Here is an 18413-nt window from a genome sequence, read left to right as displayed (position 1 = left end):
TTCTCTTCTCTTCTCTTCTCTTCTCTTCTCTTCTCTTCTCTTCTCTTTTCTTCTCTTCTCTTCTCTTCTCTTCTCCCTTCTTTTCCCTTCCCTTCACTTCCTTTTTTCTTCTCTTCCTTTCCCATCCTTTCCCTTCTTTCCTCTCCTCTTCTCTGTTTTCCCTTCTCCCTGCCCTACCTTTCCTCTTCTTTGCTCTTCTCTTACCTCCCCTCCCCTTCCCTTCCCTCCTGTTTCCTTCCTTTTTCTCCCCTTCCTCTCCCTCTCTTTCTCCACCTTCTCCCCCTCTTCTTTTTCTTTTTCCTTTCTTTCCCTCTCTACATATATTTTTCACTATGACAATGAGTCAGGTTAAAAATTCTCTCTGCTCTAAGCATTCAGCCAGGTTTTTCCCAAATTACTTCACTTCCTTTGCTCTGATCTGTTTTCAGCCTCTTTTCTCTGCTCCCCTCGGGCAAATTTATTGAACACATTCTTTTTTTTTAATTCTTCACCTTTTCAGAGCCTTTTTAAGGCTATATCCTGTGCCAAGAATACTCCAACTTGTCCAGCTTCTCCCTTTCCATTATTAAAATAGCTATTGAAACCTCAGTTCCTCCACGAAATCTTAAATTTCCTTGTTAACCTGGGATGACTTTGCTTATTTGTAACTCTTAACAAATTAATTTGAAGTGTTTTTATCTTCTCCCAATTCTCTCTATTTTAAGAGATAACATTGTTCTTAATTTTCCACCATCTTCCTTACTAAAATTTTATGAACAAATGTATACTGTGTTTCCCCGATAATAAGACCTGTCCCGAAAATAAGCCCTCCCCTTACTGTGTAAGATTCCTCTAAAATAAGCCCTCCCCTGAAAATAAGTCCTATTGAGATTGCTACTGTAGTGAAGGTGATCCCCTGCGCTACATGCTACATTACGGTACCCTTTGTATGCACCGTGTCCCCTCCCCCCCCGCCCCAGGTGAAACACACGCCGCGCTCCAAGCTGCATCCAATCAGAGCTGCAGCAGTGAGCACATCATCCTGTTCTTCCCCAGTGATTTGCTTGTTGGCGCCATTGAGAGCAGTGCCACAGAGGAGAGCTGAGGCAGGACAACATAAGCCCTCCCCTGAAAATAAGCCCTCTGGTGGTTTTCTTTCCAAAAAAGTTAATAAGACAGTGTCTTATTATCGGGGAAACAAGGTATTATAAATATGTTTTACTCTAGGCTTCCAACTCCACTTCAGCAAGTAAGTTGACTGCTGATTAACTTACATTTTACACTATCTAGCTAAAGTTCTGTATTAAATTATTATAAAGTATATCTGTCTTTTCTTCCACCTGTATCTCATTTTTTATCATCACTTATTTGAATATGTCAGGAGCAAATTGTTTTAATTGCTTGCCACCCTTTTCTCATTTTTATTCTTTGTTTTGCTTTTGTACTAATTTTGACCTTTGCTTTAATAAACCAGTTGTTTGACAATACATAGACAGCTAATTCCATAATGACTCCCACATAAATAATGAATCATTTTCTCTCTATTAAAATTAAAATACAATCAATTTCATCTTTGTGATGTCATTTGTGATGTAACCATGCTTAGAGTCTTCACATTATTTTATTTTTTCTATCAATTTTCAAAAATTTTATTATTTATTTACTTTTGAATTCCAAATTCTCTCCCTCCTTCCAGTCTCTCTACCACCCATTGAGGAGGCAAGCAATATGATATCAATTATATATGTAAGTTCATGGAAAATGTATTTCCATATTAGCCATGTTTCAAAAAATGAAGAAATAAATTATACTTCAAGTTACACCCTGTTTATCAGTTCTCCTTTATCACGAGTACTTAAGAATTGGTTTGGATTGTTGTATTGATTGGAGTAGCTAAGTCTTTCACATTTGATCATCATTACAACATTGTGGTACAGTGTGCAATGATCTCCTGGTTTTGCTCTCTTCGTTCTGCATCAGTTCGTGTAAGTCTTCTCAAGTTTTTTTCTGAAATTTTCCTATTTATCATTTCTTATAGCCCAATAGTATCTCATCACAATCACATATCACAACCTGCTCAGCCATTCCCCAATTGAGGGGCATCCCCTCAATTTCCAAATATTTGACACCAGAGAAAGACCTGATATGTGTGTGTACATGTGTGTGTGTTTGCATGCACATATGTGTAGATAGATGATAGATAGATAGATGGATGGATAGATAAATGGATGGATAGATAGATAGATAGATAGATGATATATAGATAGAAAGATAGATAGATGATAGAAAGATAGATGATAGATGATAGATAGATAGATAGATAGATAGATAGATAGATAGATAGATAGATGTTTTAAAATTTTCTTTGGGATACAGACCTGGTAGTGGTATTGCTGGGTCAAAGGGGATGCATAGTTTTATAGCCCTGTGAGCCTTGTTCTCTAGAATGGTTGGACCAGTTTGCAATTCTGCCTGCAGTGCATTAGTGTCCCAATGTTTCCATGTCCCTTCCAACATTTGTCATTTTCCTTTTCTTTCATGTTAGCCAATCTGATAGGTATGAGGTGAAATCTCAGAGTTGCTTAATTTGCATTTATTTAATAAATAGTGATTTAGAGCATTTTTTTCATGTGTCATATATACATATATTTGAGAAATAAGACTTTTATCAGAAAAACTTGCTGTAAAAATTTTTCTTCCAGTTTACTGCTTTTTTTTTTTTCTGATTTTGGCTACAATGGTTTTGTTTCTGCCTTTAAGAATTTGGATGTGCTGCCTTTTGGTGCATATTTCTTTAGTATTGATATTTCTTCATTGTCTATTGTACCTTTTAGCAAAACATAGTTTCTATGACTATAGACTGTCTCTTTTAATAAGGTCTACTTTGGCTTTTCTTTTGTCTGAGATAATGACTCTTACCTTTGCCTTTTTTACCTTAGCTGAAGTATAGTAGATTCTGCTCCAGCTCCTTATTTTAACTCTGTGTGTGTGTCTTTTTGTCTCAAGTCTGTTTTCTTAAAAACAACATATTGTTGGATTCTGGTTGCTAATCCATTCTGCTATTCACCTCAATTTTATGAGTGATATCTCCCATTCACATTCAGTTATGACTACTGTATATTTCCCTCCATTCTATTTTCTTCTGTTTATCTTTCTGTTTTAACCCTGTCCTTCCTAAAAAGTCTGTTTTGCTTCTGACCACTGTCTCCCTTAATCTGTTCTTCCTTTTATCACCATTCCTCCCCTTTTTTTCTTATCTTCTTCCCCTCCTATTTCCCTACTAGGTAATATAACAATATATGTATATGTACACACACACACACACACACACACACACACTCACACACATACATATTCTTCCCTCTTTGAACCAATTTCAATGTGAGATTCAAACATTACCTGCCACCACCATTCTCATTTTCCCTTCCACTATAGCTCTTCCTTGCACACATCTTTTATATGACATTATTTTCCTCATTCTTCCACTCTCTTCCCCCTTCTCCCTCTTTTTTCATCTCTCTTTCATCCCTTCTTTTTTTAAGGTCATTCCACTAAGGGGGAGACTGAGTGTCTTATGTCCACACATATATGATCTATCTTTTCTAACAATTAAATCTATATAAAAATGAACTTGGAATCTTCTTTCTATAATCAACTCACTCCTGTGCCTCCTGTCTATGCAGACTCCTTTTAACTGTCCTAATGACAAAGTTCTTAGGAGTTAAATGTGTCAAGTGTTATAGGAATGGAAACAGTTTAACTTTATAGAGTCTCTTTTAAGTTCTCTTTCATGTTTACCTTTTTATGTTTTTCTTGAGCCTTGTATTGGAATGTCAAATTTTCTATTCAGCTCTGGTCTTGGCATCAAGAATGTTTGAAATTCCTTTATTTCATTAAATATCTATTTCCCTCTGAAGGATTATGCTCTGTTTTGCTGGAGAGGTTATTCTTGGTTGTAATCCTAGCTCCTTTGCCTTCTGGAATATCATATTCCAGGCCCTCTACTCCTTTAATGTGAAAGCTTAAAAATCTTGTGTGATCCTGACTGTGACTCCATGAAATTTGAATAGTTTTTTTTTTTTTCTGACTGCTTGAAGTATTTTCTCCTTGACACGGAATCTCTTTTATTTGTTTATAAAATTCCTGGGAGTTTTCATTTTGGGATCTCTTTCAGGAGGTGATTGGTGGATTTTTTCCATTTTTATTTTACCCTCTGGTTTTAAGACGTTAAAGTAGTTTTTCTTCATAATTTCTTGAAATATGATATCTAGGCTCTTTTTTACTGTGGCTTTCAGGTAGTCCAAAAATTTTTTAATTATCTCTTCTCAATCTGTTTTTCAGGTCAGTTGTTTTTCCAATGAGATATTTTACATTTTCTCTTACTTTTTTTTCATTCAAAGTCAAAATTTTGTTTTACTGTTTCTTGATGTCTCATGGAGTCATTAGCTTCCAGATGCTCAATTTTTATTTTAAAGGAAACATTTTCTTCAGTGAGCTCTTTGGTCAGAGATAGAGCTTTATTGCTTAGCATAGTAGCTGGTACATAGTAAGTCCTTAATAAATGTTTGTTGAAATGGCAACTTTCTGCTCTAATACTCTCCCATACCAGTGCAATGGATTTGCTAGGGAAGTAGTGAGTTACCCATCACTGAAACTGTTCAAGCAGGAACTGGATGATTATTTGTCAGGAATGTTTGAGATGGGATTTCTGCATTGGCCAATAATGTGGGTTAATGATCTACAAAGTCTTTTTTCAATTCTGATATTCTAATTCCATTCCAATCATTCCCCTACATCTGAGATTCTTATTTTATTCTGTTTCCCATTTTCTCAAATAACTTGTAAGACAGATCTTAATGACTCTGAGACATTTTAAAAGAATGTTTCAATGTATTTCTATAAAATACTACAAATAACTCTTAGTGGATTAACATGAAACTTAGCTATTTATATCCTTAAGCCAAAATCTTGTATTTGTGCCTTACTTTTCTATTCCAACGGAATTTATTAGTAACCAGTCATTTTTTGAAGTGTATACAATAGGAGACTATTTATGAAATTCAGCTTTTCTCTCATTTTAACTAAACTGAAAATAGATGATAATAAGGACATAAGGAGTCCACCACCTAACCTGATCCAGATTCTACTTTTTGAATTAGGTTGTTTTGTTATTACTGCTTATTGTGAAAACATGGGAGGTACTGAAAATACAATGGGCATGTTTGTAGAGCAAGGAAACTTGAGCTCCATATTTCAAAAGGGTGAGTTAGTAATACAGAATAGTTGGACAGGTCATTAAAGGGGGCATGATATTAACATCTATTCTAGCAGACTGGAATATTTCAAAGGTATTAGCATAAGAAACTTTGCCTTCAGCTTTTATCTGACCCACCTCTTTCTCCCTTTAGTGGCAACCAAATCAGGAAATATTTGTTCAGGCTGTCAAAACCTCCATATATCACTGTAAAATGACCCAGCTGTAACTAAATTCAGGCCAAACAGCTTCCTGAACAGAAGGTTCCCTGGCCATTACTCACCATTTGGGTAATTTTCACTGTTACCACCCTGGGGATAAGGTATCCCATCAAAACTTTAGTCTTCCTTGTATACAATCTTACCCTCCTTGTACCATCCCAGTCCTTCTGATGACTGGCTGCAGTACCTCCTGCATGCAATTACCTATTTAGAGAGCAAGACTGATTTAACAATTTGCCCCAAGAACTGGGAAGGTGGCTAAAGGAGATGCTATGGAACCCTTAGATCCTGACATCAAAGACACCCAGGTCATCAGCTGGAACCCTGGCCATAGACAGTCATCCTGTTTTTTGTCTTGCCATTGGACTTTGATGAATCTGGAAAAGAGAGTGAGGTTGGCAACTTTGTGCAACTCTGCCTCACTTAAATCCAATTCACACACATGTCAAGACATCATCCCAGAATGTCATTAGTTCTCTTCAAAACTGAAGGACAAACAACAAAAAAAGTTATCTGCAGAATTACAAACAGTCTCATTCCTTTCTCTAGTATGGAATAGAGTCCCATATAGATTAGGTTTTTAGGGAGATATATCTATTTCCTAATTCATTCTCCTTTCCATTCCTAATCTAAGTCAGAGTTCTTTCCTGCAATCTTTTGTAGTAACTGAATAAATAAGATACTTTCTGTCATGGGATTATTTAGAATTGGAACAAACCTTGGAGGTTATCTAGTAAAATGCTATCTTTTTATAGGCAAACAGACAGCTAGCACTTGTTAGTACTTATTGTTTGCCAGGCACTTTCCTAAGGGCTTAGGATATAAATACTTGCAAAAAAGAAGACAATTAGGGGCGGCCAGGTGGCTCAGCGAGTAAGAGCACCGGCTCCAGTGTTGGGACGACCTGGAGATCGAATCCCGGGCTCAGACACTCAGCACCACACCCAGAAATAACTGGTCGTGTAACCTTGAGCAAGTTACTTAACCCCTATTGCTTTAAAAAAAAATTAAAAAAAAAAAGAAGACAATTTCTGAGGCAACAAAAGAGAAATAAAAGTGGGGTCTTGGTGGGTAAGTCCAGAGAGTCAAAGGCATAGCCAAGGTAATATAACAAGGCTGGTCTGGGACCATCCCCAAAATGGAGGTCTTGGGGGGAAAAACTCCCCAATGGGGTAGCAAAATACAGAGAGTAAGATGACTACCTGGAAGGGGAAGTTGTGCTCTTGTAGTTGGGGTTCAATCATTTAGTTGTGTCTGACTCTTTGTGACCCTATGGACTACAGTATGTCAAGACTTTCTATTCTCTACTGTCTCCTAGACTCCTCCAAGCTCATGTTCATTGTTTCCATGACACCATCTATCTACCTCATTCTCTGCCATCCCCTTTTCCTTTTGCCTTGAGTATTTCCCAACATCAAGGTCTTTTCCAATGAGTCCTGTTTTCTCATTAAGTGGACAAAATATTTAAGTTTCAGTCTCAGCATCTGATTTTCCAGTTAATAACCTGAATTAATGTCTTTAAGTTCTTGACTAATTTGATCTCTTGCCAAGGGACTCTCAAAAGTCTTCTCCAGTACCACAATTTAAAAGAGTCAATTATGCAGTTCTCAGCTTTCCTTATAGTCCAAATCTCATAGTCATACTTTGCTACTGGAAGAATCATAGCTCAGATTATACAGACCTCTATTGGCAAGGTGATATCTCTGCTTTTTAGTATGCTGTTCAGATTTGCCATAGCTTTCCTTCCAGGGAACAAGCACATTTTAATTTCATGACTGCAATTGCCATCTGCAGTAACCTTTGAACCCAAGAATATAAAATATGACACTACTTCCATTTCTTCTTCCTCTATTTGGCAGGAAGTAATGAGACCAGTTGCCAAGATCTCAGGGTTTTTTTTGTTTTTGCTTTTTTTTGGAGGGGGGAATGCAGGGCAACTGGGGTTAAGTGACTTGCCCAAGATCACATGGCTAGTAAGAGTTAAATGTCTGAGGCTGGATTTGAACTCAGGTCCTCCTGACTCCAGGACTCTATTCACTGTGCCACCTGTTAGTTGTTTTTTTCTTTTTATGTTAAGTTTCAAGTCAGCTTTTGTACTCCCTTCTTGCACCCTCATTAAGAGGCTTCTCAGTTCTTCTTCACCTCCCACCTTCAGAGTGGTATCATCTGCATATTTGAAATTGTTGATATTTCCCAGCAACTTTAATTCCAACTTTTGATTCATCTAGACTGTCATTTCACATGATGTCCTCTGCATATAAATTAAATGAATAAGGTGACAATATCCAGACTTGTCATATTCCTTTCCCAATCATAAACCAATCAGCTGTTCCATGTTCATTCTAACTGATGCTTCTTGACCCACACACAGTTTCCTCAGGGGACAAGAAAGATAATCTGATACACCCATCTCTTTGAGGATTTGTCATATTTTGCTGTTATCCAAAAAGTCAAAGTTTCTAGTGAAGTCAATGAAGCAGTAGATGTTTTTCCTGAAACTCTCTTGCATTCTCCACAATCTAGCAAATTGGCAATTTGGTCTTTAGTTCCTCTGCCTTTTCAAAAACCAGACTGCTCTTTTGGTAATTCTCAGTTCACATATTACTGAAACAGCTTGTAGAATCTTTTTTTTGGTCTTTATTAACTTGTTTACTTTTAGTTTACAAAATTCATTACCACAATTCCTTGAGTTTCAAATTTTCTCTCCCCCCCTCCCCCGCCATGGTGGCATACAATCAAGTATAGTATCTGCAAGTACTTTCACATTAGGCATTAATCAGGTTATAAAGAAGGATTGTATGAGATGGAATTAAGAATGGGAAAGAAGAAACAAATCAAACAATAAAAAGATCAGGTAGTTTGCTTCAATCTGGGTACAAAATCAGTTCTTTCTCTGGATGTAAACATCTCTCTCCATCATGAGTCTTTTGGGGTTGACTTATGACTCTGGATTGCTGAGAAGAATCCAGTTTATCAAAGTTGGTGGTGACACATACGTTGTGTCTGTAATTGTGTACAAATTCCTCCTGGGCTCTGCTCTTTTCACTCAGCATCAGTTCGTATAAGCCCCTCCAGGTATGAAGTCCATCTGCTTCTCGTTTTTATTGCACAATAGTATTCCATAACATGCATATACCACAACTTGTTCAGCCATTCCCCAATTTTTGGGCACCCCCTTAATTTCCAATTCTTTGCTACCACAAAAAGAGCTGCTATAAATAATTTTGTACATATGGATCTTTTTCCCACTTCTATGATCTCTTTGGGATACAACCCTAGAAGTGGTATTGCTGGGACAAAGGGTATGAAATTCTTTATAGCCCTTTGGGCATCATTCCAGATTGCTTTCAAGAATGGTTGAATCAGTTCACAACTCCACCAGCAATGCATTAGTGTTCCAATTTGTCCACATCCTCTCCAGCATTTGTCATTTTCCTATTTTATCATCTTAGCCAATCAGAGAGATGTGGTACCTCAGAGTTGTTTTGATTTGCATTTCTCTAATCAATAGTGATTTAGAGCATTTTTTCATATGCTTATAAATATCTTTAATTTCTTCCTCTGTAAACTGCCTGTTCATATCCTTTGACCATTTGTCAATTGGGGAATGATTTGTATTCTTATAGATTTGACTCAGTTCTCTGTATATTTTAGAAATGAGTCCTTTATCAGTGACATAGGTTGTAAAAATTCTTTCCCAATTTTCCACTTCCCTCCTAATCCTGGTTACATTGCCTTTGTTTGTACAGAAGCTTTTCAATTTAATGTAATCAAAATTATCCATTTTGCATTTTATAATGCCCTCTAATTCTTGTTGGGTCATAAAGTCTTCCCTTCTCCACAAATCTGACAGGTAAACTATTCCTTGCTTTCCCAGATTGCTTAGAGTATCAGCCTTTATACCTAGATCATGCACCCATTTAGACTTGATTTTGGTATATGGTGTTAGATGGTCTATGGTCTATGCCCAGTTTCTGTCATACTATATTCCAGTTTTCCCAGCAGTTTTTGTCAAATAGTGAGTTCTTATTGCCAAAACTGGGGTCTTTGGGTTTATCAAACAGTAGATTACTATAGTCATTGACTGCTGAGTCTCTTGTACCCAATCTATTCCATTGCTTGACTAGTCTATTCCTCAGACAGTACCAAGTAGTTTTGAGGACTGCTGCTTTATAATACAGATTAAAATCTGGTATAGCTAGTCCACCATCCCTAGCATTTCTTTTCATCAGTTCCCTTGATATTCTGGACCTTTTGTTCTTCCAAATGAATTTTGTTACTATTTTTTCTAGGTAGATTTTTGGTAAACTGATTGGTATGGCACTAAATATATAATTTAATTTAGGTAAAATTATCATTTTTATTATATTAGCTCAGCCCAGCTACGAGCAATTGATATTTTTCCAATTAGTTAGATCTGACTTTATTTGTATGAAAAGTGTTTTGTAGTTGTGTTCATATAGGTCTTGAGTTTGTTTTGGCAGGTAGATGCCCAAATATTTTATAATGTCTACAGTAACTTTAAATGGGATTTCTCTTCCTATGTCTTGCTGTTGAATTTCATTAGAGATAAACAGGAATGCTGAGGATTTATGTGGGTTTATTTTATATCCTGCAACTTTGCCAAATTTATTTATAGTCTCAAGTAGTTTTTTACGTAATTGTCTAGGATTCTCTATATCATCTCCAAAGAGTGATAGCTTGGTCTCTCCTTTGCCTAATTTGATTCCTTTGATTACTTTTTCTTCTCTAATTGCTACTGCTAACATTTCTAGTACCAGATTGAATAAGAGGGGTGATAGTGGACATCCTTGTTTCACCCCTGATCTTACTGGAAATGTTTCTAGCTTCTCCCCATTACATATAATACTTGCTGGTGGTTTTAAATAGATGCTACCTATTGTTTTAAGGAAGTCTCCATATATTCCTATTCTTTCTAGTGTTTTAAATAGAAATGGATGTTGTATTTTTGTCAAAAGCCTTTTCTGCATCTATTGAGATAATCATATGTTTTTTTCTAGTTTTATTGTTGATATGATCAATTATACTGATGGTTTTCCTAATATTAAACCATCCTTGCAATCCTGGAATAAATCCTACCTGATCAAAGTGTATTATTCCTGTGATAAGTTGCTGTAGTCTTTTGCTAATATTTTATTTAAAATTTTTGCATCTATATTCATGAGGGAGATTGGTCTATAATTTTCTTTCTCTGTTTTATCTCTTCCTGATTTAGGTATCAGTACCATATTTGTGTCATAAAAAGAATTTGGTAGGACTCCACTAATTTTCCCAAATAGTTTGTAGAGTATTGGAATCAATTGTTCTTTAAATGTTTGAGAGAATTCACAAGTAAATCCATCTGGCCCTGGAGATTTTTTCCCTAGGGAGTTCACTGATGACTTGTTTGATTTCTTTTTCTGAGATAGAGTTATTTTAGTAATTTACTTCCTCTTCAGTTAATCTGGGCCACTTATATTTTTGTAAATATTCATGCATTTCACTAAGATTGTCAAATTTATGTGCATACAATGGGCAAAATAATTCTTAATTACTGTTTTAATTTCCTCTTCATTGGTGGTAGGTTCACCCTTTTCATTTTTGATGCTCATAATTTGGTTTTCTTCTTTCTTTTTTTTATCATATTGACTAAGGGTCTGTCAATTTTATTGGTTTTTTCATAAAACTGGCTCTTAGTTTTATTTCTTCAATAGTTTTCTTAATTTCAATTTTATTAATATCTCCTTTAGTTTTCAGTATTTCTAATTTAGTATTTAATGGGGGATTTTCAATTTGCTTTTTTTCTAGCTTTTTCAATTGCATGCCCAATTCATTGACCTCCCTTTTCCCTAATTTATTCATGTATGCACTCAGGGATATTAAACTACCCTAAGAACTGCCTTTGATGCATCCCACAAATTTTGGTATGTTGCCTTATTGTTGTCATTCTCTTGAAAGAAGTTACTGATTGTTTCTATGATTTCTTGTTTGACCCACTCATTCTTTAGGATTAAATTGTTTAGTTTCCAATTATTTTTTAGTCTGTCTTTCCATGGCCTTTTATTGCATATGATTTTTATTGCATCATGATCTGAGAACGATGCATTTATTATTTCTTCCTTTCTGCACTGAATTGTGAGGTTTTTATGTCCTAGCACATGGTCAATTTTTGTGTATGTGCCATGTACCGCTGGAAAGAAGGTATATTCCTTTTTATCCCCATTCATTTTTCTCCAGAGATCTATCATACCTACTCTTTCTAAAATTCTATTCACCTCCTTTACTTCTTTCTTGTTTATTTTGAGGTTGGATTTATCAAGTTCAGAGAGGAGGAGATTAAGGTCCCCCACTAGTATAGTTTTGCTATCTATTTCTTCCTCTAATTCCCTTACCTTCTCCTCTAGGAATTCGATGCTATACCACTTGGTGCATATATGCTAAGTAATGATATTGCTTCATTCTCAATGATGCCTTTTAACATGATATAGTTTCCTTCTTTATCTCTTTTAATTAGATCGATTTTGCTTTTGCTTTATCTGAGATAAGGATTGCTACCCCTGCTTTTTTTACTTTAGCTGAGGCATGATATATTTTACTCCAACCTTTTACCTTTACCCTGTGTGTATCCCTCTGTTTCAGATGTGTTTCTTGTAAACAGCATATCGTAGGATTATGATTTTTGATCCATTCTGCTATCCACCTCCATTTTATGGGAGAGTTCATTTCATTCACAATCACAGTTGTGATTATTATCTGTTTCTTTCCCTCCATCCTATTCCCTCCCATGTTAATGCTTATATTTTTTCTCCCCTTCTCTCTTACCCTCCTTTATAGTTTTCCTTTTGACCAGGGCCTCTCTCAGTATTTCCTTATTAGCCCCCCTCCCTTTTTCTCCCCTTTCCTCTTACTTCTTCCCTCCCTTCTAACCACCCCCCCTTTCATAACCCTTTCCCCCCTCCTACTACCTGTAGCATATTTTTATACTTAATGAAGTATGTTATTTCTTCTTCACACCAAGAGTGACAGGAACAAATCTCATGTGAAGCTCCTCTCTCTTCCCTCTTTCCCTCTATTATGATACATTTTGCATCTCTTCTCCATAGAGTCCTATGCTTAACTGTTTGTGTTATTCCTTCCTTGCACCAGACCCAAAGAGGGAAAAGCTCATATAATACTCATCTCCCTCCCTTCTTTTTCTCTGCTATATTGTTTTTATGCCTCTTTGTGTGGCATAATTTACACTTTTCTACTTCATTCATTCCTCTTCTTCCATTGCAGTCCCTTTGTAGGCCTTAATGAGAGTTTTTTTAATCATCATTTTGTGTAATTTATACTCATACCCTCTACTTGTCTATAAACAGTTTGCTCTTATTAAATAACAGGGTGTGTGTGTGTGTGTGTGTGTGTGTGTGTGTGTGTGTGTTTTCCTTGTTTACCTTTCTATGTCACTCTTGCATCTCATAATTGGAGGTTGAATTTTCCATTGAGCTCTGGCTTTTTCATCAGGAAGGCCTGGAAATCTGTTATATTGTTGAATGACCATCTCTTTGCCTGGAAGAATATGCTCAGTCTCGCTGGGTAGGTGATCCTTGGTTGTAATCTGAGCTCTTTTGCCTTGTGAAAAATTGTATTCCATTGCCTCCAATCTTTCAGTGTAGAGTCTGCCAAATCCTGTATGATCCTCACTGTGGTTCCTCGATATTTGAATTGTTTCTTTCTGACCACTTGAAGTATTTCTCCTTTACCTGGTAGTTCTTTAGTTTGGCCACAACATTACAAGGACTTTTCAGTTTGGGATCTCTTTCAGGAGGTGTCCAGTGGATTCTCTCGATTTCTATTTTACCCTCAGGGTCTAGTATCTCAGGGAAGTTTTCCTTAATTAACTCTTGGAAAATGTTGTCCAGCCTCATTTTTTCCTCATGATTTTCTGGGAGGCCTATGATTCTCAGGTTATCTCTCCTGGATCTGTTTTCCAGGTCAGTTATTTTTTCCATTGAGATATTTTACCTCTTTATCTAATTTTTCATTCTTGTTGTTTTGTTTGACTAATTCTTGGTTCCTCATAGAGTTATTTGCTTCAATTTGGTTGATTCTAGTTTTTAGCAAAGTATTTCCCTCAGTTAGTTTCTGGAGCTCCTTTTCCATATTATACACTCTTCTTTTTAAGGAGTTGTTTTCTTCACTATAATATTTTTCTAATTTTTCAATTTTGATTTTAAAAGAATTATTCATTTTGTGTTCTATCTCTCTCATTTGGTTTTTGAAGTTCCTTTTGAGCTCATCTAGGAGAGCTTTCTGTGCTTGGGACACAGTCCCTGTTGATGTTTCAGCTGGGGGTATGGAGTCCACATTGTCTCCCTCTGAGTTTGGTTCCTCCCTCTGAGGACAGTAGGACTCCAGAGTCTTTGTAGTCTGCTTTCTACCCATTTTGAGGCAGGGCCCTGTGATAGTAATGGCAATTAAAGATTCCCCTGTATTGGCTTGGTTTTCAAATTGATTGTGTTAAAACCCAGAGCTTGTTAATCCCAACTGTGGGATGGACTTTTTGATGTGAAAAGAAAGTCCTGAACTGGGAGGAGCTGGTGACGTAGATTTGGAGAGATAAGAGAGAGGCGGAAGATCTTTTTGGAAGCAGCACCTCGTGGAGAGAGAGAGACTTGGACTTTTGAGACCTGCCCCCTGAGCTGCCAAGGACTGAGGAGACATGGCTGTTTTGCTGGTACTTTGTCTGTCTGTTTTGATGTTATTTTGCCAGATTTGTCCACTGGTGAAAGACTGTCCTGTTGAAGAAGTCCTGGAACCTGGCTGTTCGCTAAGAAGCCCTGAGACTGTCCTGCAGACAGAGAGTGAATACTGTCCACTAGTGAGGGACAGTGCTGTTGTTGCAGGGGTCTGGAGACTGTCCTGCAGACAGAGTGAATACTGTCCACTGGTGAAGGACAGTGCTGTTGTTGCAGGGGTCTGGGAGCCTTTCTGTTGGTTCAGAAGCCCTGAAGAAGGATTTTCTTGTTGTATGTTTACAGAAATCCTGGGAGAGGGCTTTGCTAATGTGTTCAGGGGTTCTAGGACTGTTCTACAGACAGAGGATGAGTTCATGAAGGGACTGGCAATGTATCTTATGGCCTTGCTAAGCCTTGTCTCCCCAGGAACTAAGATTGCTGAGAACTTGCCTCCTGTCAAGATGAAGAAAAGACCTCCATTTGGGTATTAAGTGCTGTGTTTAAACTTGATGTAACTCTGGGGTAGATTCAATTGTGATCCAGGGGTGGGGAACTTTTGACCTTTTTTGTGTTCTGTGGTTGAACAAATGAATGTAGTTTACTTATGTTTGGAAACTAATCTCCATTTGAGAAGAGGGGCTTTGTGGTGGACTTAATTAAGGTATAGCCTAGGGGTGGAGAAGTATTTAGAACAGGGACTTTGTAATTGATTGAATGATTGGAAGGTCCTGGGGTGGGGTAGTACTTGGAGATTATTTAATCACACTTAGTAAATGCTGTATTCAGAATGATGTCATGTTTTGATCTTCTCTGTTCTTGGTTTGCCACTGAATAAAATGGAGAGCACCTATGCTGGTATTCTGAACCTTGGGAAGTTGCCTTTGCTTGGTATTACATTACAGGCCCTAGCCATGCCCTTCCTCTAGGGTTTTGGGGGCTGTAGAGAGGGCACCCATCTAATAGCTCTGGCAACTGCAAAAAACCCAGCAATTTGGGACAAAGCTCTCTTCATTCTGGAAGCAGAGTTCTACTGTGACAAAGAGCTCAAAAGTCAAGTAATTGACTGCCAAAATGAGCAAGCAAGGGAAGCAGTAACAGACAATAGAATCCTTTTTTGGGGACAAAAATTATCAAGGCATGGAACAGGAGGAAGACAGTGAAGTCAGAATTCCTGCATCAAAAGCATCCAAGAAAAATATAAACAGGCCATAGAGGAGCTCAAGAAGGATTTTGAAAATCAAGTAAGAGAAGTAGAGGAAAAATTGGGAACAGAAATGAGAATGATGCAAGAAAATCATGAAAGGCAAGTCAACAGTCTGCTAAAGGAGACCTAAAAATACACTGAAGAAAATAACACCTTAAAAAATAGACTAACTCAAATGGCAAAAGTGGCCCAAAAAGCCAATGAGGAGAAGAATGCTTTAAAAAGCCAAATTTGCCATATGGAAAAGGAATTTCAAAAAGTCACTAAAGGGAATTATTCCTTCAAAATTAGATTGGGGTAATTGGAACCTAATGACCTTATGAGAAACCAATATACTATAAAACAGTTTCAAACAAATGAAAAAATAGAAGGCAATGTGAAATATCTCATGGGAAAAACCACAGATCTGGAAAATAAATCCAGGAGAGAGAATTTAAAAATTATTGGTTTACCTGAAAGCCATGATCAAAAAAAAAGTCTATACACCATCTTTCAAGAAATTATCAAGCAAAATTGCACTGATATTCTAGGACCAGAGGGCAAAATATAAATTGAAAGAATTCACTAATCACCTCTTGAAAAAGATCCCCAAAAGAAAACTCCTACAAATATTATAGCCAAATTTCAGAGTTCCCAGGTCAAGGAGAAAATACTGCAAGCAATCAGGAAGAAAAAAATTGAGTATTTTGGAAACACAATCAGGATAACACAAGACCGAGCAGCTTCTACATTAAGTTCTTGAAGGGCTTGGAATATGATATTCTGGAGGTCAAAGGAGCTAGGACTAAAACCAAAAATCACCTACCCAGCAAAACTGAGTATAATGCTACAGGGAAAAACATAGTCATTCAATGAAACAGAGACTTTCAAGCAGTCTTATGAAAAAACCTGAACTGAACAGAAAATTTGACTTTCAAATACAAGAAGCAAGAGAAGCATGAGAAGGTAAACAGGAAAAAAGAAATCATAAGGAACTTATTAAAATTGAACTGTTTACATTCCTATGTGGAAAAAGATAATTGTAACTCATAAGACTTTTCTCAGTATGAGGATAGCTGAAGGGAATATATATGTATACATACATATAAATGTATGTATAGGAGGGTTTATATGTATATACATATATATGTGAGTTTGGTCATTTGTATGTTCATGTATACATAGACAGAGAGCACAGGATGAGTTGAATATGAAGGGATATCTAAAAAATAAAATTAAGAGGTAAGAGGAATTTATTGGGAGAAGAAGAAAGGGAGCAATAGATTAGGGTAAATTATCTCATATATAAGAGGCAAGAAAAAACAGTCATAATGGAGGGGAAGAACAGGAAAGTGAAAGGGAATGGGACAACCTGATTCTCATCTATTTTGGTCTAAGGAGGGAATAACACACACCCTCAATTGGGTATCTTACCCTATATGACAGTGGGGGGGAGGGGAGGGCAGATTGGGGGAGAGGTTAGATAGAGGCAAGCATTTTTGAAGGGGGATGTGGTTGAGGGAGAAGGTGGAATGGGTGGGGGGCAGGATGGGATGGAGGGAAGTATAGTTGGTCTTTCACAACATTACTATGGAGATTTGGGTAATTACAGATGTGCAATCTATATTGAATTGCTTGTCTTCCCAGTGGGGGTGAGTTAGGAGGGAAGAAGGGGAAAAAAATCTGGAACTCAAAGTTTTAAAAACAAATGTTTAAAAATTGTTTTTTTACATGCAACTGGGAAATGGGATATACAGGTACTGGGGTATAGAGACCCATCTTGCCCTACTAGAAAGTTAGAAGGGTGAAGGGGGAGGATATAAGAGAGAACAGATTGGGGGAAGAGGTATTCAGTAGGCTTATTGTTTTGGGGTAGGGTGTAATGTAATGCCAAGGAAAGGCAACTTCCCAAGGTTCAAAATACCAGCATAGGTGCTCTCCATTTTATTCAGTGGCAAACCAAGAACAGAGAAGATCAAAACATGACATCATTCCAAATACAGCATTTACTAAGTGTGATTAAATAATCTCCAAGTACTACCCCACCCCAGGACCTTCCATTCATTCAATCAATTACAAAGTCCCTGTTCTAAATACTACTCCACCTCTAGGCTGTACCTTCATTTAGTCCACCACAAAGCCCCTCTTCTCAAATGGAGATTAGTTTCCAATCTAAGTAAAGTACATTCATTTGTTCAACCATAGAACACAAAAAGGTCAAAAGTTCCCCACCCCTGGATCACAACTGAATCTACCCCAGAGTTACATCAAGTTTAAGTACAGCACTTAATACCCAAATGGAGGTCTTTTCTTCATCTTGACAGGAGGCAAGTTCTCAGCAATCTTAGTTCCTGGGGAGACAAGGCTTAGCAAGGCCACAAGATACATTGCCAGTCTCTTCATTGATTCATCCTCTGTCTGCAGAACAGTCCTAGAACCCCTGAAAACATTAGCAAAACCCTCTCCCAGGATTTCTGTAAACATACAACAAGAAAATCCTTCTTCAGGGCTTCTGAACCAACAGAAAGGCTCCCAGACCCCTGCAACAACAGCACTGTCCTTCACCAGTGGACAGTATTCACTCTGTCTACAGGACAGTCTCCAGACCCCTGCAACAACAGCACTGTCCTTCACCAGTGGACAGTATTCACTCTGTCTGCAGGACAGTCTCAGGAGCTCTTAGCCAACACCCAGGTTCCAGGACTTCTTCAACAGCACTGTCTTTCACCAGTGGACAAATCTGGCAAAACAACATCAAAACAGACAGACAAAGTACCAGCAAAACAGCCATGTCTCCCCAGTCCTTGGAAGCTCCTGGGGCAGGTCTCAAAAGTCGAGGGCGATTCAAAGTGGCCTTCCGCAATCCTCTCAGTCTCTCTCTCTCTGCCTCCACTAGGGTGCTGCTTCCAAAAAGTTCTTCTGCCTCTCTCTTGTCTCTCCAAATCTACGTCACCAGCTCCTCCCAGTTCAGGACTCTCTTTTCCCATCAACAAGTCCATCCCACAGGTGGGATTAACAAGCTCTGGGTTTTAACACAATCAATTTGAAAACCAAGC

This window comes from Petaurus breviceps, unplaced genomic scaffold, assembly GCF_028583685.1.
Source record: "Petaurus breviceps papuanus isolate PSGF00001 unplaced genomic scaffold, PetGlider_PUasm1.0 90633, whole genome shotgun sequence".
NCBI lineage: Eukaryota > Metazoa > Chordata > Mammalia > Diprotodontia > Petauridae > Petaurus > Petaurus breviceps.
This window is presented reverse-complemented; position numbering follows the sequence as displayed.